The 23092-nt window shown below is 39.8% G+C and overlaps 1 pseudogene; it reads right to left on the bottom strand.

Annotated features, from left to right (window-relative positions):
- Positions 1-461: 461 nt before the first annotated feature.
- Positions 462-1313, bottom strand: LOC123248765 (annotated as a pseudogene).
- Between the last annotated feature and the right edge of the window lie 21779 nt (positions 1314-23092).

Genomic DNA, 23092 nt, shown 5'->3' with positions numbered 1-23092 from the left:
GCTATATGTGGGTGATGGAATACTATTGTGCTAAAAGGAATAATAAACTGGAGGAATTCCATGCAAATTGGAGAGACCTCCAGGAAGTGATGCAGAGTGAAAGGAGCAGAGCCAGAAGAACATTGTACACAGAGACTGATATACTATGGTAAAATCAAATGTAATGGGCTCCTGTACCAGCAGCACTGCAATGACACAAGACAGCTCTGAGGGATTTATGGTAAAGATGCTACCCACATTCAGAGGAAGGACTGCAGGAGAGGAAACATATAAGATAAACAATTGCTTGAATGCATGGGCTGAGGAGGACATGAATGGGAAATATACCCTGAACAAGGACACATGTTACATACAACCAGTGGAAATGTGTGTTGGCCATGGGTGGGGGGAGAGCGGGGGGTGAAGGGGAAAGTAGGGGCATAAAGTATGTAAACAGATTAAAAATGAATATTAATAAATGTCTAATAAAAAAAAAAGTCACCAAATTTCTCTTGTTCACCCAGGTGGGGAAATTTGATGCGGACACCTGCATGTTGTCCTGTGGCCAGGATGGAGGAGCACGTCAGGCCAGTTGAGAGTTCCACAGGAATTCTTAGTTCTCAGTCTTGAAAAATAGTTTCAATCTGAGTCCCATGCAGAAATGTGAAGTTGTCTTTCATGTTACCCCTCTTCTGCATGGAAATAACCCTGAGATGGCTTTCTTCACTGATCCATGCCAGAAAGGTCTTGTTGTCATTGTGCCAAGTGCCCCAGCCATCAGGTCAGTTTCAGACCATGCCAGATACCAACAAGAGTGAGGAGAGATGTTTGTCAAAGAGGAAGAGGTCATCAATCAGCTACTGCTGCTCTTGCTTAATCATGTTCTTCAAAATATAGAACTTTCCGTTCAGGCCGGCCAAAGTTTCTGGAAAGCTTCAGTGCTCCCTTGGGCTACAGTGTAGAGCATCTACAATTCTCAGATGCTCCAGTCAGTTCAAACACAAGAACTCAGCATGTAGGGTCCAGATCATCCCCACTCTGCAAATAGTTAGGGTTAAAATCAGTTTCCTGCTCCTGTGAAGGCACATAGCCTCCAAGTGAGTCCTCAATGAAAGGATCAAACAATTCCATAGCCCTCTTCATCTCCAGCCATACAGCCTACAGTCATGACGAATGGCTGCTCTGGTCTGGATGACATCTTCCAGAGGGATGTCGCTGGATGTGAACTTATCCCAGAGTTTTTTCACAGAGCTCTGGGGTCAGGAGCTGAGCAGAGGTTGGGATATTCCTCCTCAGAAGGAATTCATCAAGTTGTGGCTATTGGAGAACAGCATGATGGCTAGAGTTAAGTTAAGAGTACTCCAGGGGTCACAGAAGGCATGAGGCTTCTGCTGCTCCTGCTACAGCTGCTGCACTGTTTCCAGGACACCTTTGCCCAACTTCTGTCACTGAGTCACCAGGTTCCTTTAAATGTTGGCATCATTACTGGTATCCCATGACTAGCAGAATCACAGGATTCATAGTTGGAAGGACCTTAAAGACTATCAAATCTAAGAAAAATTCCTCATTTTATGGATGAGGGAGTGGAAATGATAGAAGTTCAAATGACTTGTTCAAGGTCACAATACTGGTCAATAGCAAAGCCTATATTCAAGTTGAGGACCACTGTGAAGTCCTTTGCTTTTCTTCGAACAATAAGCTTCTGGAATATAAGATGGGGGAGGCAGGGCGAAAAGATCTGGGAGTTTTAGCATACTATCAAGCTGAGTATGAATCCACAGTGAGATAGGGCCGCCCAGAAAGAAGAGAAGATGAATCTAGGGTGCTTTAAAAGGTTTGAATGTGGAAGGAGATAATCCTGTGCCACCCTGAGGCTCTGGACACCACATTTTCAGAAAGACATTGGCAAGCTAAAGAACATTGGAAGGTGGGTGAGCAGGATGGTGAAGAGTCTACATCAAGATGATGTCATATGAGGGTCAGTTGAAAGAACTGGGGAGATTTGGCCTGGAGCAAACAAAACTCCAGGAAGACAACAGGCCCTTTCAAAGTAGTTGAAAGGCTGTCAGAAGAGGGAATCTATTTGTTCTGTTTGGCCTCAGAGGTCTGAACCAGGACTAATGAGGAAAAGTTACAGAGGAGAAAATTTAGGCTTTGATGGGAGAGAAGAGGAAAATTCCTAACAATTAGGACTATCTACATGTGAAATGGATTTTCTGTGGCAAGTGGCTGGTTTTTCCTCACAGGAAGTCTGTCAGAAAAAGATGAAGGACCACTTCATGGAAGTGCTGTTGGGAGATTCTTGGATGGTTATGATTTTGAAAGGTTATGATTCTGTGCCCTTAAATCTAATCTTTTCTCTATCACACATTACCTGACTCCTGTGTCCTAGGACAAGAAAGTGCTGTCTCATTGCTGACCTTGTGGCAGTTATCACTACCCATAGGTAGTCCCTTCTGACAAGGTCCCATATAGACCTTGGTTTCTGCCCAAGACCTGAATATTTTCTCAGCACAGTCAGATGCATGAGTCTTTCTCCAGTGGCACACCTAACACAAAGAACCACCACTCTAAGGAAAGCCACATCGGTCACCAAACTGAAGCTGTCATTGTGAGCTTCCATCTGATTCTCCACATTGGATTACTAGGTGATGTGGACTTGGAATCTGGAAGTCACTGAGTTCAACTCCTGTCCCAGATACTTTCTAGCTTGACTCTAAACTTGTTACATGACCTTTCTTTATCTCAGTTTCCTAATCTATAAAATAGGGATAATAATAGCATCCACATAAGTGAGAATCAAAATGAGATAACATCTAAAGCTCTTCACAAACCTTCCAGGATTACATAAATACTAGCAATTTTTTAAAACGCTTTTCCTATAAAATCAGGTCTGTCTATTAGTCATAGTATATAGGAGCGTTAGCTAAGAAACACAGTCGTAGCAAACAACCCCCTTCCATCACTTATCTTTCACCCGTTGTCTGCAGGTAGTCTCAGGGTAGGAGAGAGACTAATGCCCTCCTCAGGACTATTGGCAGTGGCTGTCTGATGCCTGGTTCCTCTCACAGCTCAGCTGTTCTGCCTCTCTAATTGTGGTAATACTTCTCTGTAGTATTGTGTCCAGTTCAGGATCTTGCATTTAAGGGAAGATATTGACCAGCCAAGGTGCATCCAGGAGACAATGACCAGGATAGAAAGAGATCTGGAATCCATGCATGTCTATCAGGATCATTCCAAGAAACCTTGAATATTTTAACTGGAGAAGAATAGGGTTGAAGAAATATAGATGGTTTTTTAAATAGTTTAAAGGATCTCATGTAGAAAAGGGAATTGATTTGTTATGCTTGGCCTCAGAGGGCAGAACTAGGTGCAACAGAAGGAGGTTTCAGAAGGGCAATTATCTTAATATAAAAGAAAAAGAAATTATTCAACAATGTAATTGACTGATTCATGAGGTAGTGAGTTGCCCATCACTGGGGACCTATAATTGGCATGGAGATGACCAAACATCAGGGATACTGTGAAGGGAAGATAGGTACTGGGGAAAAGGGTTAACTTAATAATGATGATGTGGTGATGATAATAGCGGTTCATATTTCTATTACACATAAAAGATTATAAAGATGTTTTTCCTCGTAAGTATTCCAAGATAGGAAGTCCAAGTAGTAGCATTTCTGTTGGACAAAAAAGGAAGTGACTTACATAGCTAATTAGTGCTAAATCCTGAATAACCTTTGACATGTCTCTCATCTTATAGATTCTATGTGTCTGAGTCAAAACAGTCAAAACATCTCTGCCAAGTGACCCCTGTTTGCCCACATTTGTTGCAGATCACAAGGCTTAGAATGCATGGATTCTCTGCACACAGCCCTCTTCAATAATGAAAAGGAAGGGGGGATGCGAAGACCCCAAATTTGGAGACTTTAAAGAGGAGATGAATGCCTTTGTCCAGGAAGGTTGCGACATTTTTCTGCCTATGAGATGGGCATTGGACCAAAGCACTTGAACCTTTGTTTTGTTGCCTGCAGGCCAGTGATGAGAATCCTTCAATCAGAAACTAGCTTTCCTCCTCCGAGGGAGATGGTATTCATTTGCCTGCTTCACAGACAGGAGACCCATCAAAGAAAGAGCCTTCCTTCCTCACTGTGGACCTTTCTGGCCAATTTACAAAGGGCAAACACCCTTGTGGACATTCCATCCAGGGACCCCAGGATTCTGCTGTGGAGGTGCTTACCATAGAAAATTCCTATTGGGATGGCTGTGAAGTACACTGACATGGAACTCTGACCTGGGACTCGAGAGACCTGCCAAAAACTCATTGAGAGAAGAGAAAAATCATTTACATTCTTCTTGCCTCCGTTTCCTTATCGGTAACTTGGGAATAGTAAATGAGAGGAATGAGTAGTATAGTGGATATGGAAGCATGTTATAAGAATATAACATTGTATGGGTACCATGTATTATTTATCGTTGTTGATATTTTTTATTAGGTTAGGAGTAGCTTCTGGACCTGTGATATTATTAGTTAACGGAGCTCCGGAATGAGGAAATTCCCTTTGTCGAAGGGCCCCTTTTCTGTGATTTACAATCTTAGAGAGCTGGGCTAGCCCACAGAGAACTAAATCAATTGGCCCCAGGGCACACAACCAGTATTTGTAAGAGGTAGGACTTGAACTCAGGTCTTGTTGGATTTGAGACCTGCCCTCTGCTCACTACACCAATCTCTAAATATTTTTGTTATTTATTTAAAAATGGCTCTGACAATAAGAGCTCACATCACTGCCTTAAATATACTCTCTTCATAATGCTCTAAAAAGTGGCAACAATAATAGTTAACATTTTCAAGGCACTTTATGGTTTACAAAATACTTTACCCTCACAATAATCTGGGGGTAGGTGCCATTATTATTCTCATTTTATAGATGGGGAAACTGAAGCCCAGACTGACTTGCCCAGGTTCACAGAAGTAGAGTCTAATACAGAATTCAAACTCAGGTTTTCTGATTCCACAGTGTTCTACCCACTTTGCCATGTAGGTCTCTAGCAAGTATTGTCATTCCCATTTTACAACTCAGGAGACCTGAGTCTCCAAGAGAAGTGATTTGCCAAGGTCTCTGTTGAATCATTTAATTTATAAGCTCAGCATATATGTTTCAGGCTATGTCAAAAATATTTAACAGGTACTTATTGGGCAATAAGCACAGTGCTAGGTACAGAGCACAAAAAGATAAAAATGAAGGTGTTTATATTAAATTAGAAAAGACAACAAGGGGGGAGTGAAGGGGAAAGTAAAAGCATGAATCATGTAACCATGTTAACTTTTCTAAAAAAATAAATATTAAATGTTAAAAAATAAAATAAAATAAAGAAATCGAATAAAAATATGAATCTAAATGTTTAAAAAAAAAAAGAAAAGACAACAGGTAGTTTTGAACTCAAGGGACCTGGGTTTGAATCCTGCCTGTAACACTGACTATCTGTAGGAGTTTGAGCAAGTAACACATCCTCTCTCTGTGTTTCAGTTTCCTCATCTGTAAAATGGGGAGATGGACTAGACTGATTCTGAGTTCCTTTCCAGCTCTAAATTTGTGAACGTATGAACACATTGATAGTAGGTAAGCCTGGGATTCACACTCTGGCCTACCCACTCCACTTCCACACCGTCCACACACACTGGACCTTCAGAGTCTCATCCAGAAATGGCTGAGACTCCAGCGCGTCTGCCTCCTACACCCCTGCGCAACTTGTGCCCAAAGTCACAAAGGAGAGAAGAAAAGGCCATCACTCTGCCTCCTCAGCCCAGGCCACACGCCCCATGTTTGTTCAACTAAGAATTATGGCTGGAGAGCCTTCTCCCCTTCCCTTCCCCGCTCCCCCCACCCCGCCCCCAATCTCTTGGCTCAGTGGGAAGTCAGAGGAAAGAGGTAATTCTGCCCGCTTTTTACCGTAAAAGCTATACAGTCAGTGCAAGCGACTAATTAGAAGGATAATGTATCGATTTAACCTCCAGAGCAAGAGTGTTTGTGGTGGAGAGGCTGAGCTCCTGGGGAGGGCGGTCTGGGCTCCAATAGGGGGGAGGGGGTCCTCAGCTCCACCCCTAGACCTGGAGGCTGAGGAGCGGGAGGAGACCAGGGAGGCGTGATGGGGGCTCTCACCCCGCCCATCCTCATGGGGTTTAGGAGGGGGTCACGCTCATCTCTTCCTCCTCCATCCCTGGGGGGAGCGGAGCAGGAGTTCAGCGGGACCCTCATCCTTCTCCCGCGCCTTGGGGAGGGATCAGCCAGGGAGTGAGTGTGAGTGTGTGCCTGTCTGCCTGTTTGTGTCTGCCTCTGTGTGTGTGTGTGTGTGTGTGTGTGTGTGTGTGTGTGTGTGTGTGTGTGTGTGTTGGGGCGCGCGGGGGGGGGGGGTCGGCCGGCAGGCTGGGGGTGCGGCGCGCCTGTCACATGTCAGCCTCCATGTGAAGCGGCACCGATGCTGCTGGAGACACTCGCCCACGCACCCCTCATTAGCTGTCTGAGCTCAGGAAGGAAATTAACATGACTGACTGGAAAAGTCTTAACCCCGATTTGAAAGGGAAAGAGAAGGAAGGGGGGGGGGGGGGATGAAAACACACACACACGTACACACGAGCGGAGAATGGAGAAAGAGAAAAGGCTTTCACGGAAGAAATAATGAGCCTAGCTCTTCTGCTGTGATCACTGTGAATTTTTAATCTGTCCTGAAACATCATTGTGATGCTAGGATTGGGGCCTTTGATGTATTTTTCTAAGTACAGTTTTTAAGAGATAAAAGACAAGGGCGAGCAGTTTTCCTGAACAGCATTTCGGATGGCGAGCTCCCAGGAGAGAAGCCAAAGAGGGGATTCTGGAAGGAAAAGATGGGGAGGGAGCCGGGGGAAGCCTCTGGGGATAATAAAATAATCATATAATAAAAAGAAAAATAATTCTTATCATTAGTACTGACATTTAGTAGTCCTATTTAAAAGTACCAACACATCTGATTGGAGTGTTAGGTTTGCATTTGGTATTAAAAATGGAAATATGGGGCATAAAGGTGGGATGCTTTTACCTATATACCTCCCTGTCCAGGCTGCTCCATTGTCCCTGTCCCAAGGTGGCTCTTTCATTCATAAAGAATTCCCTTCCTTCATTGGCTCAGCTTCCATGTGTTCACCAAGAATGGCGATGAGTATGCTCCAAGGTTGGGGGTAGGGAAGGCACTTTGGGGTGTACAGAGGTCATACTGGGGTGGGCATGAATCACAACTGTGCCATGGATAGCCAGGGCTATGTAAAACTCCTCACCAAGAAGACTGGAGGTGCAGCTGGGTAGCTCAGTGGATTGAGAGCCAGGCCTAGAGACAGGAGGTCCTAGGTTCAAATCCGACCTCAGATACTTCCCAGCTTTGTGACCCTGGGCAAGTCACTTGACCCCCATTGCCCACCCTTACCAATCTTCCACCTATAAGTCAATGCACAGAAGTTAAGGGTTAAAAAAAAAAAAAAAAGAAGAAGACTGGGATTTGAGCCACTAGAAAGATTCTTAAGCGGGGTGGACTATGGCCCCCTCAGGTCTAGGGAGAGTTTCAGGGGGTTCATGAACTTGGACAGGAAAAATTTATTTCACTTATTTCAATATAACTGATCTCCTTGGTGTTTTATCTCATACATTTAAAAACAGTGTCCCAAAATAAGCTTAATTAGACGCTAAAGGGGTCCACAGTCCTCAAAAAATCAAGAACCTTTGCTCAAAAGAATCTCAGAACTGGAAGGAACTTGAGAAATCATCGCATAATCCCATCCCTTACCTCATATTAAAATGGCATGGAGAACAGGTAGACTTCTGAAACAAAGTATAGGGTCAAAATATATTTTCTCTATATAGACTTCTGAAATATAGGATGAAGAGATGGAAAAGGCCCTTATTCTAATCTACATCTTACAGAGGATGAAACCGAGGCAGAGAGGAATGAATTACCCAAGGCCTCATGGCAGGGAAGCAGCAGAAGAAACTAAGGTTTCTGACACTAAATCTAGAGTTCTTCTCCTGTGCCTGTAAGAATGCATTTTTATAATAATGAGTTGTTCTTCTAGAACTTGATATTCATGTTAACATGTTTGAATGACGGAGCATACTATATCTATAACATACATGCAATACATACATGCACATACAAATATATATAAATAGGCATATAAATATATTTGCCAGTTGCTATATATGTATATTGAGTAAATTTCACATAACAAATGCCCACAATATAACACACACATGTATATATGTATATATATTTATATGCACATATAAATATATATACATATGCTCAGCACACACAGAAAACATTTTTATTTGTTCTCAGACATGGTTGCCCCTGGCTGAATTACAATACTCTCCTGTTATTATGTTCTGAACCCATTAAATAATCTGTACTATGATCCCAAAGGATTCTGGGCATTATTATGACACCAATAGATCCCTCTATTTTTTCCATGTGTAACCTTTTGGCAACTGAGTCTTTCCCCAACCCCCTCAAAAGAAAAACCAAATGGGTGCACCTTAAGGGAAATGAATTTATTTTATCCCCACCCCCTCCCCCCCCGAAATCCATAGTTATCATAAACATACTCCAAACAATCCAAATCCTGTTCACAGATCAGTGAGCCTTTTCGGAAAAGCAAATTTTCTACTTGGGAGTCTTAGATTGGCAGAAATTCAAGATTGCACCATAAAGCCAAATCCTCCACCCCAAACACAGGCAACTCCCAATTAGAGTAAACCCCCCAGGTGGCAAGTAAGTGCCTTTTGCTCCTAAGGAATGCTAGGGTGGGATTCCAAATGGGGTCTTCAATAGGGATTTGTGCACCAACTATGAAAGGAAAACAGCCTGGAAAGGGACACATGTGGGCCTGGGGAAAGGTGTTTCAGAGGATTGAAATTTCTGCAGCTTTTCTATGGATCTGGTCAGCTAATTAGCTATATCTATTCATGGGCATCCAGTCCTTTGTCCAAAAGTCCTTCAAAGGCATTAGATGGAGCTGGCTAAGATGAAGGTCCTGGTGCTAAGCTAGAGGAATCAGAAGAGAAACTTCCATTAAGAGAAATACCTCGGATTTACATAAGGATTTTGTTTCTTTAATTCAAGGGGTTCAGCTGGAGAAGAGTACAAGGCACACTCCAGTGCTAATTTCCACTTTCCATTTCAATCCCCCAATTTCTCTGATTTTAAGTTGGATGTTTGAAGAGCTGTCAAGCTTAAATTTAGCCCCTAAGTACCAATGTGCTCCTTACCAATTACACTGCCCAAGTCAAGAGCTGGAAAGGTGGGAGGGTAGAGACTCAGTTTATCTGTTCCCAGACTCCAAAATCTTTAGCTGTGTCTACACTCACAACCTGGTCTAGAAAACATAATATGCTTAATTGAATCAAACTACTGATTATTCTGAAAAGAGCCTATTAGGAGCTAATTACAAATCTGCTTTGGATGGAAATCCTCTTTCCATGTTTCCACCCCTCACCCACCCCCAGATTAGTGTGTGTATAGACACAGCTGTAGACTGTCTCCCAGAGATGCTTTAAGGTTCTAGTGAGATCATAGCCCCTCAGAGAAAGGAGTGACTATTTAGAGCATCTAGCCTAAACTCTCCTTATCTCAGTTTAGGAATCCCCACTCCAGTATCCTGGGCCAATAGTCACCTGATCTTTCTTCTTCTTTATTATTAAAAATGTTTATACAACACCCATTCCTACTGAAAACACTTTAAAGTATAGGAATAGAAGGACCTTTCCTAAAAATAATAAACAGTATATATCTAAAACCATCAACAAGCAACATATGCAATGGGGAAAATCAGAAGCCTTCCCAATAAGATCAGGTGTGAAACAAGGATGCCCATTATCACCTCTATTATTTAACATTGTACTAGAAACACTAGCAGTTGCAATTAGAGAAGAAAAAGAAATCGAAGGTATCAAAATAGGCAAGGAGGAGACTAAGCTATCACTCTTTGCAGACGATATGATGGTATACTTAAAAAATCCTAGAGAATCAACTAAGAAGCTTGTAGAAATAATCAACAACTTTAGCAAAGTTGCAGGATACAAAATAAATGCACATAAATCATCAGCATTTCTATATATTTCCAACACATCACAGTAGCAAGAGGTAGAAAGAGAAACACCATTTAAAATCACCCTAGACAGTATGAAATATTTAGGAATCTATCTACCAAAACAAACACAGGAGTTATACGAAAACAACCAAAAAACACTTTCCAAACAACTAAAACTAGATCTAAACAATTAAATATTGATTGCTCATGGGTAGGACAAGCTAACATAATAAAAATTACAATTCTACCCAAATTAATTTACCTATTTAGTGTCATACCTATCAAACTACCAAAAAACATTTTTACTGAATTAGAAAAAAACTATAACAAAGTTCATCTGGAATAACAAGAGATCAAGAATATCAAGGGAAATCATGAAAAAAAAAAGTGAAGGAAGGTGGCCTAGCAGTACCAGATATTAAACTATTCTATAAAGTCATGGTCATCAAAACAATATGGTACTGGCTAAGAGACAGAAGGGAGGATCAGTGGAATAGACTTGGGGTAAGGGACGTCAGCAAGACAGTTTATGATAAACCCAAAGAGCCCAACTTTGGGGACAAAAATCCACTATTTGACAAAAACTGTTGAGAAAATTGGAAAACAATATTGGAGAGATTAGGTTTAGATCAACATCTCACACCCTACACCAAGATAAATTCAGAATGGATGAATGTCTTGAATATAAAGAGAGAAACTATAAGAAAATTAGGTGAACATAGAATAGTATACCTCTCAGATTTATGGGAAAGGGAAGATTTTAAAACCAAGCAAGAGTTAGAAAAAATTACAAAATGTAAATTAAATAATTTTGATTATATTAAATTAAAAAATTTTTGTACAAACAAAAACAATGCAACCAAAATCAAAAGGGAAACAACAGACTGGGAAAAATCTCTATAACAAAAAACTCTGACAGAGGTCTAATTACTCAAATATATAAGGAGCTAAAACAATTATATAAAAAATCAAGCCATTCCCCAATTGATAAATGGGTAAGGGACATGAATAGGCAATTTTCAGATACAGAAATCAAAACTATCAATAAACACATGAGAAAGTATTCTAAATCTCTAATAATTAGAGAAATGGAAATCAAAACAACTCTGAGGTTTCACCTCACACCTAGCAGATTGGCTAAAATGATAGCAGGGGAGAGTAATGAATGTTGGAGGGGATGTGGCCAAATTGGGACATTAATGCATTGCTGGTGGAGTTGTGAACTGATCCAACCATTCTGGATGGCAATTTGGAACTATGCCCAAAGAGAGATAAAAGACTGCCTACCCTTTGATCCAGCCATAACATTGCCCAAAGAGATCATAGATAAACAGACTTTTACGAAAATATTTATAGCTGTGCTTTTTTGTGGTGGCAAAAAAATGGAAAACAAAGGGATGCCCTTCAATTGGGGAATGGTTAAACAAATTGTGGTATATGTTGGTGATGGAATACTATTGTGCTCAAAGGAATAATAAACTGGAGGAATTCCATGTGAACTGGAAAGATCTCCAGGAATTGATGGAGAGCGAAAGGAGCAGAGTCAGGAGAACATTGTATACAGAGACTGATACACTGTGGTAAAATCAAATGTAATGGACTTCAGTACTGGCAGCAATGCAATGACCCAGGACAATTCTGAGGGATTTATGAAAAATAACCCTACCCACATTCAGAGGAAGAACTGCAGGAGTGGAAACACAGAAGAAAAACAACTGCTTGAACACATGGGTTGATGCGGGCATGGTTGGGGATGTAGATTCTAAACGACCACACCAATGTAACTATCAATAATATGTAAATAAGTCTTGATTGATCACACATGTTAAAACCAGTGGAAATGCGTGTTGGATATGGGGGGGCTAAGGGGGATTAAAGGGAAAGTAAAAACAAGAATCATGTAACCATGGAAAATGTTTCTAAAAAAATAAAATATTAAAAACAAAAAAAATTTTTTTTAAATGCTTACCTTCCATCTCAGAATCAATACTATTTGGGGCAGCTGGGTAGCTCAGTGATTAATAGCCAGGCCTATAGATGGGAGGTCCTAGGTTCAAATTTGGCCTCAGACACTTTCCAGCTGTGTGACCCTGGGCAAGTCACTTAATCCCCATTGCCTAGCCCTTACCATTCTTCTGCCTTGCAGCCAATACACAGTATTGACCCCAAGATGGAAGGTAAGAGTTTAAAAAAAAAAAAAGAATCAGTACTATTTGTTGGCTCCAAAGCAGAAGAATGGTAAGGTCTAGGCAATGAGGATTAAATAAGTGACTTGTCCAAGGTCACACAGCTAGGCAGTGGCTCATTTGAACCCAGGACTCCCCATCTCCAGGTCTGGCTCTCAATTCACTGAGCCACCTAGCTGCTCATCCAATCTTTCTTGAACCACTTTTCCACACCATCTCATTGTCAGAAAATTCTTCATAGTGACATTAATTTCCATCCAGTGTGATTTTCTTCTCTTAGCCCTAGTTCTGTCTTCTAGGGCCACCACAATAAATAATTCAGTTTTTACAAGAGAGTAATAGAATCAAAGAGCTAGAGCTGGAAGAGCCCTCAGAGGTCCAGTCCCTCTTTTACAGATAAGGAAACTGAGGCCAACTGGGGGTATTTGCCCAATCACAAAGATAGCAAATGTTATGAGTAAAATTTGAACCCAAGCACTTGTCTTTTAGTTATTAGAAGACATCCATCATGTCCATCATACACTTTCTCTTTCTGGAGATAAATATCACCAGTTCTTTCAACTTATCCTCATTAAATAAAAATTATGAGTACCCTCATCATCCTGGTTATCCACCTCTAGAATTATTCCAGCCTGTCAATGTTTCCCCTAAAATGTATTGTCCTGAACTGAACCCAAAACAGCAGACATGGTCTACTGACCAGAGCTAAGGACAGGAAGCCCACTGGGATTTAAGGACTGGCCGATAGCAAAGGTAATACCATCATGAAGTTTGCTTGATGCTGAGTCAATATTCTGACCTTGTTAGTTTTAGGACTCTAGCATGTTTTCTCTTAGGGTCATAGCCAATATCAGAGTACAAGCAGCTGTAGGGAGCCTATAGGGAGAGAAGGTGAGAGAGACTGCCACAGTGTTCCAACCTCTATGTATGCTTAATTAAAAAAGACCCCATTTGTTCATAAAATGTCATCACCTGAAGCTCTAGCTGATGCAGGGCTAAATAATTTCAGTATACTCTAGCTGAGGAGCAAACTAGCTTGCTATGAAAAGAGTCCAATTTGTTTGACTTTATTATCAAGATAATGAGCATTTATTAAGCACCTACTGTTTGTTTGTCAATCCCCTCTGCCCTCAAAAAAGAGGAGGTGAAGGCTAGTTTGAAACATCAAGCTTGGGTTTGAATTCCATCTCTGCTACTTACTGACTGGGTGATCATGAGTATTTACTCCATATCCTTGGGCTATATTTTCCTCTTCCCCAAAACAGTGGCAAGCATTTTCTAGGAAAGTAAGCATAGTCCAGTGGAAAAAGCAATAGATTTAGAGCCAAAGAACTCAGGATCAAACCCTATCTCTGCCACTCACTTCCATATTACCTCAAGCAGGTCAGTTTCCCTCTTTGGGGCTCAGTTTCCTGATCTGTAAAATGAAGGTGTTAGACCAGATTGCATCTAACTTTCCTTCCAGCCCTAAATCCATATTCCTATGATATTCTTTAAAGTGCTTAGTAGAGTATAATACAAAACTGTGATTTGGGAATTGGGAGCTAGTCATTGAAATCTTTACCTTTGCTACAAATCATCTGGACTACAGAAAAACCTTTTCCCTCTCTAGACCTCTGGTTCCACAATCGTTAAATGAAAATATTGGCCTTGATGGTCAGTAAGGTGATCTCTAAGTTTCTTTCCAGTTCTAAAAAAAATACTATGGTTCTACGAAAAGTCCAGTCATATGAATAGTTTAATCTATTATTAAGGCTAGTGCCCATCAAAAAGGAATATCTAATCCTGGCTGAATAAGAGCTAAGGCTAGTCACAGATGTCTTTTTTTCACTCATCAAAGGGGATTGTGAATGTGCATCATGTCCTGAAACACCACCAGAAGATAGATCTCAGAAGTGGAGTGCATGCCCATTTCAGTGATTATAGATTTCCTAATAGAATGGTATAGAAGACAAAACAATGGGAACCTGGATTCAAATCCTACATCAAATGCTTGCCAGTTGTGTGAGCATGAGCAAGTCACAACATCTCTTCACCTCAGGTTCCTATCTGTAAAAATGAAGGTAGTCATAGATACAATATAGGGTTGTTGTGAGGATCAAATCAAATAATGTGTGTAAAGAACTTAAAGTCTTTTTTTTTTTAAGGGGTATAAATATTAGCTGGCATTATCTCCACCAGGAGGGTATGAAAAAAAATTTCAAAAAAACCTTAGGCTGAGAGTTAATAGATCTAGGATTTGCCTGGGATCTGGGTGACTTTGCCCTCTCTGGGTCATGGTTTTCTTACTCTATAAAATGAAGGTCTTAGAAATTGGGTTTTTTCATTCATTCATCATTCAACAAATATTGCTTTAGTTCCTACTGTATGCTAGGTCCTATTGAGGCGACCATAATCAATTCATCATAACCATTCTTCTCATATAGTTCACAGTCTATAAAATGAAGGTCTTGGATATTAGATTATCCATTCATTCAATGAATATTGCTTCAGCTCCTATAGTGTGCTACGTCTTATTGGATTACCATGACGACTATATCATTTTTTTTAGTCTTGATCAGTCATTTATTTTTTTTTTATTTGAAAATTTTTATTTAATTAATTGATTTAGAATATTTTTCCATGGTTCCATGATTCATGTTCTTTCCCTCCCCTCCTTCCACCCCTCTCCCATAACCAATGCGCAGTTCCACTGGGTTTTACATGTATTGTTACATATCATAATCCCACTTCTTCCATGACTCACAGACTATTTATAAGGGCTTACATGATCACTCTCAGGACTATATGGAAGTCAAATGGTCATGAAGTAGAATATTATGGAACATAAGATATATATGGGGGTGTGTAAAGTCCAGAAAGGGGAATGATCATTAGTAACTAAGGAATAAAGGAAACCTTTCTGAAGAAGTCGAATTTGAGTTGGACCTTGAAAGAGGGATAGAGAATCAATAACCAAATAAGAAAGAGGGAATTTTAGGTAAAGAGAATAAGCTAAACAAAGGCATATAGGTAGGCAAAGAAAGCATATGTGTTGGGAGTAGCATACTGTCCATCAGACTAGATGACCTCTAAGATGCCCTCAGGCTTTAGACTTCTGTGTTCTAGTTCTATTCTGGATGTTGCATTTCCAAGCAGAGAAGGGATGAGCAGAAACAATGAATCTTCCCCACCTACATGTCCCCCCCACCCGCCCTGTCCCATTAGTGATTCTAACTATTCCTGCAGTGCTCAGCATATCCCTGATTAGCATACCACCAGAGTCCCATTTCCCATGGGAAGGCTCTCAATCCATCTTAGAAGACAAATTGGCAGAGATTCCATGGCCCTGAAGAGCAATGGTAAATGAGATTGTGACACTGAAGGGATGATGGAGAAGGGAACACTTGTTTCCAGGGAGCGAATGCATTTTACATTATTGTAAATCAAGCCTTTTTTAAAATAAAAAAATACACTGTGTAATTTCACTGTAATATAAATGTCAAGTATGTTTAAACACAGAATCCAATATATTGTTCTAATGTGGCTTATTAGAAATGCGAAGCGAAGAGCTAGGAGATAAGGCACATGGGTGACCATCTCCAGGTCACTTTTGTTGAATGTATTCCCAATGGGAAGAAAAGAACTTGTTCCTGGCTTTCAGGATTGAGTTGCTGAGTGTAAAAAGAACTATATGTTTCTACTGGGGCTCTTAAGGTAATTTTATAGTGATTTAAGGATATTTAAGTAAGAAAACCAAGAGAATATTTCCAATTTTGAGGACATTCAGGAGACTACAAACTTAGACAAAGCTCCATTTTGGAAATAGGAAGAATGATTTAAAATCGACGTAGCAGATGAAGACAGGCACCCAGTAGCCTGCATTCCACCAACGAGAGTGAAATATTGTAAGTTTCATCCCGATCTCCATGAAATCATATTGATATTCTCATGAGTACACAGTAGTAGTAATAATAATAATAATAGCTTGCATTTTACAGTCCTTAAGAATTTTAAAAACACTTGAAAAGTATTATTTCACTCATCCTTACAACAACTCTGGGAGGTAGGTGCTGTCATTATTCTCATTTTATATAGAGGAAGAAACAGAGAGGCTAAATAACTTACTTAGGGCCTTATAGATACTTAATTTCTGAGGATGAATTTGAACTCAGATCTTATTGACTCCAAATCCTGCATTCTATTTCCTGTGTCACCTAAAAACACTTCATAGTAGGAACTCAATAAATGTTTGTGGTTTGATTTTCAATTTTACAGAGTTGTGATTTGGGGAAATAGGTACATGTTGCCTAAAACAAAATTCCGAAATTTAAGCTTGGCAACTATTTAAAAAATACTTTCTGTATTGCCTGACATCTTAAGGAGTTGACAGAATTATTACTCTACTGCGAGGTACTTGCCAGGCTGGGTGAAGCAGGGGCAGTATAGCCTCAAGGTATCATACATAGTTGGGTTGTCTGACAGCTGTCTGGGAAAGATCCAACCTTTCTAGCTTTTCGCCTCAACCCACAGCTTCCATCCCTAGAAAGTTATACACATAGATCAATGACATATCAAATCAAGTTATCCCTGGGAAACAGTGAATTCATGGCTTTCTCAGCAAATGGAGCATCACAGGCATCCACAGACATGGTCAGAGCTCAGGCTCAGAGAAAGAAGTGGTTTCCCCAGTTTTTCCATCCTAGAAACTACTGAGCTATCCTAGAGGTGGAAACATTTGGACCAATTACTCAAACTGATCAGACCAGAGTCCTAGCCAAAACTTATGGTCACAGGGGGAGGGGATAAATAGGAAAAAGAAAATGGACCTTTTCAGTGGTGATGGTGGCAGCTGTGACTGACTGGCGAAGGTCATTTTGACACTCATTTTAATAAAAGGAAATGAGGTGGTTGGAATGGTTCCTTCTAGTGGTTTGGAATGAAAGAAGTAAGCAAGTAAGATAGTTTTGTCATGGCTCTATTATGTGCCTGGGATGAAAAAAAAACATTAAAATACATAATGCTATAACTGAGAGAGACCTTACCTTAGAACAGAAACTTCAAAATATCAGAGCTTACAAAGGTCTCAGAGCAGAACAGTTGGTTTTTAATAGAGTCCAAAAACACCTGAAGGGGTTTGTGGATAGATTTCAGGGGATATTTGAACTTAGGGAAAAATACACCTTTATTTTCACTAATCCCTAACTGCACTTTAGAATTTACTTCAATTATTAATAAAGGCAATAAACATCCTTCTGAGAAGAGGTCCACAGGTGTCACCAGACTGCCAGAAAAGTCCAGCATACACAAAAGGCAAAGAATCTTTGCCTAGAGTATAAACTATCAAAGCTGGATTGGGCTGTTGGTATCATAGCACATAGATTGGTCAAGTGGTAAGAAATTTTTTAAGAGATCATCTAATTCAAGACCATCATTTTATAAGCTATAAAAATGAGCTTGGGAGAGGAATAATGACTTCTGAGGAGTCTCACATGGAAAGCTAGTGGAAGAACAGCATAATTATATAACCATATATATAATGATAATAATTATTATTAATAACAATAGCTAGCAATTAATGTAGCTCTTTACAAATGCTATCTCAGCTGATCCTCACCTTGTGAGGTAGGCGCTTAGCATTATCACTATTTTGTACGCAAGGAAAATACTTGGGTTAAGTGACTTTCCCAAAGTCACAAAAGCTAGTAAAAATTGGAGGAAAGATTCAAATGGAGGTCTTCCTGACGCCAAGCCCAGAACTCTCTTCATTGTGCCAGATGCCTACCTGAACTAAAATCTAAGTTTTCTGTTTTCTGGTCCAGAGCTCTTTCTAGTTTACCATCTTTTGAATAAAAAAAAAAAATCAGAAGGTAGAATAATATGAGCCAATGCTCTGAATGAGACAAATAAGGAAGTAGGATAATATAAATAAACTGGGAGAAGGGGAAAGGAGTGGGCAGCTAGGTAGCTCAATGGATTGAGAGCCAGATCTTGATATAGGAGGTCCTGGGTTCAAATTTGACCTCAGGCAAGTTACTTTCTGGCTGTGTGACCCTGGGCAAGTCATTTAACCCCCATTGTCTAGCCCTTACAGTTCTGCCTTAGAATCAGTATACAGTATTAATTCCAAGATGGAAAGTAAGGGTTTAAAAACATACATAAATAAAAATAAACAAGGTAGAGGCAGAGAGGTCTTTGTGACATTTATATGTGCTTGTGTGTCTTTAGATTATGAAAAGTTCTCATGTCGCATGATACAAAATGTGTACACTTACTTTTCAGAAACAAGTATACAATTAAACAGTATTTATTAAGAGCTTAATGTATGCCCATGCCTGAACTCCACTACATTGTGGGAATGAAATGAGAAAATGAAGACTGTCTTCAGGAAGCTAAGGAAGACAGAGGAAGAGCAGATTCAAATCCTGCCTTCAGAGACTTCACAGACAAGGAGAGCCCAAGGAAGAGAAGGAGAAGATATTTTCCTACAAGTGGGAAACATCTTTTAGGGAAAACAGAAGGAATAGATCTAGGCTTTACCCTCAGGAAGTTCACAGTCCGGGAGAAACAAAAAGAGAGCTAGCCTAAGCTTTGTCTTTGAGGCAGAGGAGAGCGTCTGAGAGACAAAATTCATACCCAGAAGAATCTGTTGCCAAGTGTTTGATCATGCTTTGAAGACTGCAAGTGGTCCACGTGTCAGAAAATGGGAGGAATTTTGTTTGCTCAAGTACTTCAGAGGAGACTGTCTAAGGGAAATACCTCCTAAGCTGGGACTAGAAGGATGGGCAGACTTTAGAGAAGGAGACAGAAAAAGAGAAAAAGAATGGGCACAAGTGTGGAATGTGGAGAAGTCTGTGGTACTTATGAAACAAGCAGATAAAGTCTAGAAGAAGGGTTCTTAGCCTGGAAGATGTGAATTCTTTTTCTAAAAAATAATCTGATAATTATATTTTGATGATTGGTTTTCCTTGCAATCCCACATATTTAATTTTATGCATTTAAAAATATTGTTCTGTGAAGTGGTCCATAAGCTTCTATGACATAAAAAAATGAAGAATCCTTGACCTAGGAAACATGCCAGCCTAAAGAATGGCAAGATAGTTTAGGAGAATAAAGAAAACCTCAGGTGCAGCCAGAATATGAAAGGCCTTAGATGTCAAGGTGAGGAGGATGAGCATTCCACTGGATTTGGGAGAGAAAGCGATGGCATATTTTCAAGTAGGCAAATCACATGATGAAAGCCACTTCACTGGAGGACTGGCATGGCCGCAGTGCAGGGGGATATTCCACAATAATGTGTGATGATTAAAAATTCTGAGACTAGGTTCCGGGTAAGAAAATCAATGTATTGATCAGGCTAGCAAAAATCAATAAATTCATTGGTCAGTGATGTCTACTGGTGATCAAAGATGAAGACATTCAGCATCTTAAGTCATTACATACAATTCTGGAAGCAGATTATCCAGCCTTTCCCCTATGTAGCCTGAGACATCTCTAATTGATGAATACCTAATGAAGAGGTTGGCTTAATAATTTACAATCTCTCCTTAATTCCGTGAAGATGATGGAAAATCACATGCCTGATCCTAGGACTCTAATGTTTAGATGAAATCAGGTTCTGCCTGATGAAGTGACATAGTCCAATTCTTTTCCACTGCCCTGCTGCCCATAGATATACTTGCATTAAACTAGTTTCTTTGTTTACCAGGCAAGACAGAGTTTACAATCTCAGTTTCTATCAGTCAAATTGACAAGCTGCTTTGGGGTAGGAAGTATTCCTTGGATTGCCAGGAACAAAGGAATGAGAAAAGAGATTTGAAAGACAGACTGAGCGTCAGTGACAAAATTCTACAAAGAATTATGTAGCAATAGAAATGTTACAGAATTAGAAGCAAATATTCTCAAAAGTATATACCAGTAGTTTCACAGTGAAAAATATTCCTACAAAGCAATCAACCCCAGCAACTAAGATAATTGTGCTTTTCCCCTTTAAAACAGATAGTTGAGTTAGGAAAAAATGCTGAGAATAAATAAATAGGACATATTTCTAATGTGGATGATAATACCTATTTTTATCATGAGAAATAGCAGTAGCAGGAGGTAGGAGTACCACCTCTGACATATGTTAGTTATGTAACTACTAGTAAAACAGTTGACCTCTTAGCAACTCAGTCAACTCCAAATTATAGAAAAATTGTCCGTTTTCATCCACACAAAGAAAGTCCATGCTGGGAATCCCCTAAACTGATGAATTACAGGTCAAGATTGTTTCAAACACTCATATTTCAATAGTACTTTAGAGTGTCTTAAGTACTTTTCCTCCTAATGGTGCCATGAAGAGGCGATTTAAGTACTGCTACCCCCCATTTTATAGATGAGAAAAATGAGGCCCAGAGAGCAAAAGTAAGATGATCACAGACATCAAAGTGAGTAGGTGTACCCAATACGTTGGTACCAGTTTGGCAATCGATAGCTTTAAGACCCTGGGCAAATCTCCTGACCTCTTTGAGCCTATTTCCTCCTTTGTAAGAGTATTTGTACTTTTTTTGTAGAGTTGATATTTGTAGAGTCAATAGAGTGGAGAGAGAAATCTGGACTTGGAGTCAGGAAGACCTGAGTTCAAATCTAGCATCAGATACTTTTTACCTGTGTGACCCAGCAAGTCACTTAACCATCATCTACCAGTTTCCTCAATTATAAAATAGGGATAGTAATAGCACTTCCCTCATGGAGTTGTTGTGTGGATCAAATAAGATAATATTTAAAGGGCATTTGCAGACCTTAAAGTATATATATAAATGCTATTATTATGATTACTAGTAAACTTTGTAAACTCTAAAGTTTTATTGAAATAGAAATTTATTGAAATAGAAGGAATGTCCATTCAGCATTAAGCAAAGGCATTTTAAATACCTCCTGCATAGAAAGCCCTGAGCTAGGTGCCCAAGGAAGAATAAAAGCTCGCTTTCTATCCATCATGCCTGTCTGGGTCTCTGCTGCATTCTGAACTTTCTTCTTGGATATTTTGCCTTCCAACATACTTTAGTCTGATCTCATACCCACTCCCATCCCAGGGTCATTTGACGAGCCTATCAATATTTTGCTCCTCTAATGGCTTCTCTGCAGCTGGTCCCTCTAGAGCCTTCATCACTTTTATAACACAGCTCTAATGTGCAGCCATCCTTCCATCACAGACAGCCCTTGACCACACCAGTCAACCCCATGATTTTTTTTTTGTTGTTGTTGTGTGTGTGTGTGTGTGTGTGTGTGTGTGTGTGTGTGTGTGTGTGTCTTGAGGCTCATTATTAGAAAACTGAGTCTTCAGAAAAATGCCCTCCCCTTTCCTGCCTCCATCTGGGCTTTGGTGGTCTAAATAAAGTCCTGGTAATAATTATATTTATGTAACTATAAATATAATTATAAATTATTATTATATAACATGTTATATAATAATATATTATGTATTATTCTATATTATTATACATTAGAAATATAATTTTAAATAAACATAATTATAGATAATTATATTTATTATAGCATTGATTTTGGAGTTATTTCACCTTCAATTCGCTATGATCCTTCAGCTTAGCCTCATCACTGTATAGATTTATCACTAACTTCATTATTCATTTGGTTTGGGGACTGGAAGTAATCGGAATGAGGGTTGAAACCAGCTGACTTCCTAAGTGCTGACAATACTAATGCCACAAAGGAAAGATACTGATTTAAAGAACTCATCAGCACACACCCACACCCATTAGGTTGCCCCATGCACTGAGCACTACCCCAAAACATCCCTGAGTAATAGTGACAATAGCAATAAGAAGAGCAGCTAGCATTTCTGTAGCCTTAAGCCTTAAGATTTGTACCGCACTTAATAATTAGTATCTCATAGGCACAATTATTGTTCCCATTTTATAGATGAGGAAATTGAGATAGAGGTTGGACTTGTCAAGAATTCAGGTCCTTCTGACTCAGTGCTCAACCTAGGACTTTGCAGGGAATCAAATATAGAACTCGGAATTTAAGGCTTTTTACAACTGGGCTCTTCTTTAACCTTGAAATCTTTATGTATTGTATTTCCCTTCACACATTCTACTGTGTCCAGAAATATGGATCTAAACATGATGAGGCTCCATCTCCCATTTCAATGACCATGAACAGCCTGTCCCTGATGCTATAATGCTCTCCTTCCTGATATCTACCTCCTGAATTTCCTGGCTTTTTTCAAGGCAGAGCTCTTATATCAGTGGTTCCTAAACTTTTTTGGCCTATCCCCCCTTTCCAGAAAAAATATTACTTAGCGCCCCCTGTCACATACTATCACCGCCCCCTTATAGTTATTCACCACCCCCAAATGCACCTGTGGCCATCACCGCTCCCCTGGATCGCTGCAGCACCCACCAGGGGGTGGTGGCGCCCACTTTGGGAATAACTGTCATATCTTCTGCAGAAGGCCTCATAGATATATCCAATTAACCTGATTATCTTCCTTCTATTATATATCTATTGAATATATTCCCATTTAAATGTTATTTTCCTCTTTAGAACATCAATTCCTTGAGGGTAGGGACTATATTTTGTTTTTTTGACTTTCTTTATATCTCCAACACTTAGCATAGGGCCTTGTACATAGTAATCACTCAAATGCTTGTGGATTAATTTATTGATTAAACAAAGGACACATTTCTCTTAATTTTTTTAGCTCCAAACCCCTAGTCAGAGACAGGGCTCTGACAAAACACTCAGAATTAGAGCTCTCTCTTCCCGTCCTCTGAGAGATGATGATTGACCTTCAATTTCCTCCTTCCAAAAGAATTTCCAATAAATATATCCA

The sequence above is a fragment of the Gracilinanus agilis genome, chromosome 1 (genome assembly GCF_016433145.1).
Source record: "Gracilinanus agilis isolate LMUSP501 chromosome 1, AgileGrace, whole genome shotgun sequence".
In the NCBI taxonomy this organism is placed as follows: Eukaryota; Metazoa; Chordata; class Mammalia; order Didelphimorphia; family Didelphidae; genus Gracilinanus; species Gracilinanus agilis.
The sequence above is the reverse complement of the archived record's forward strand: the minus strand, read 5'-3'. Positions and strand labels throughout refer to the sequence as shown.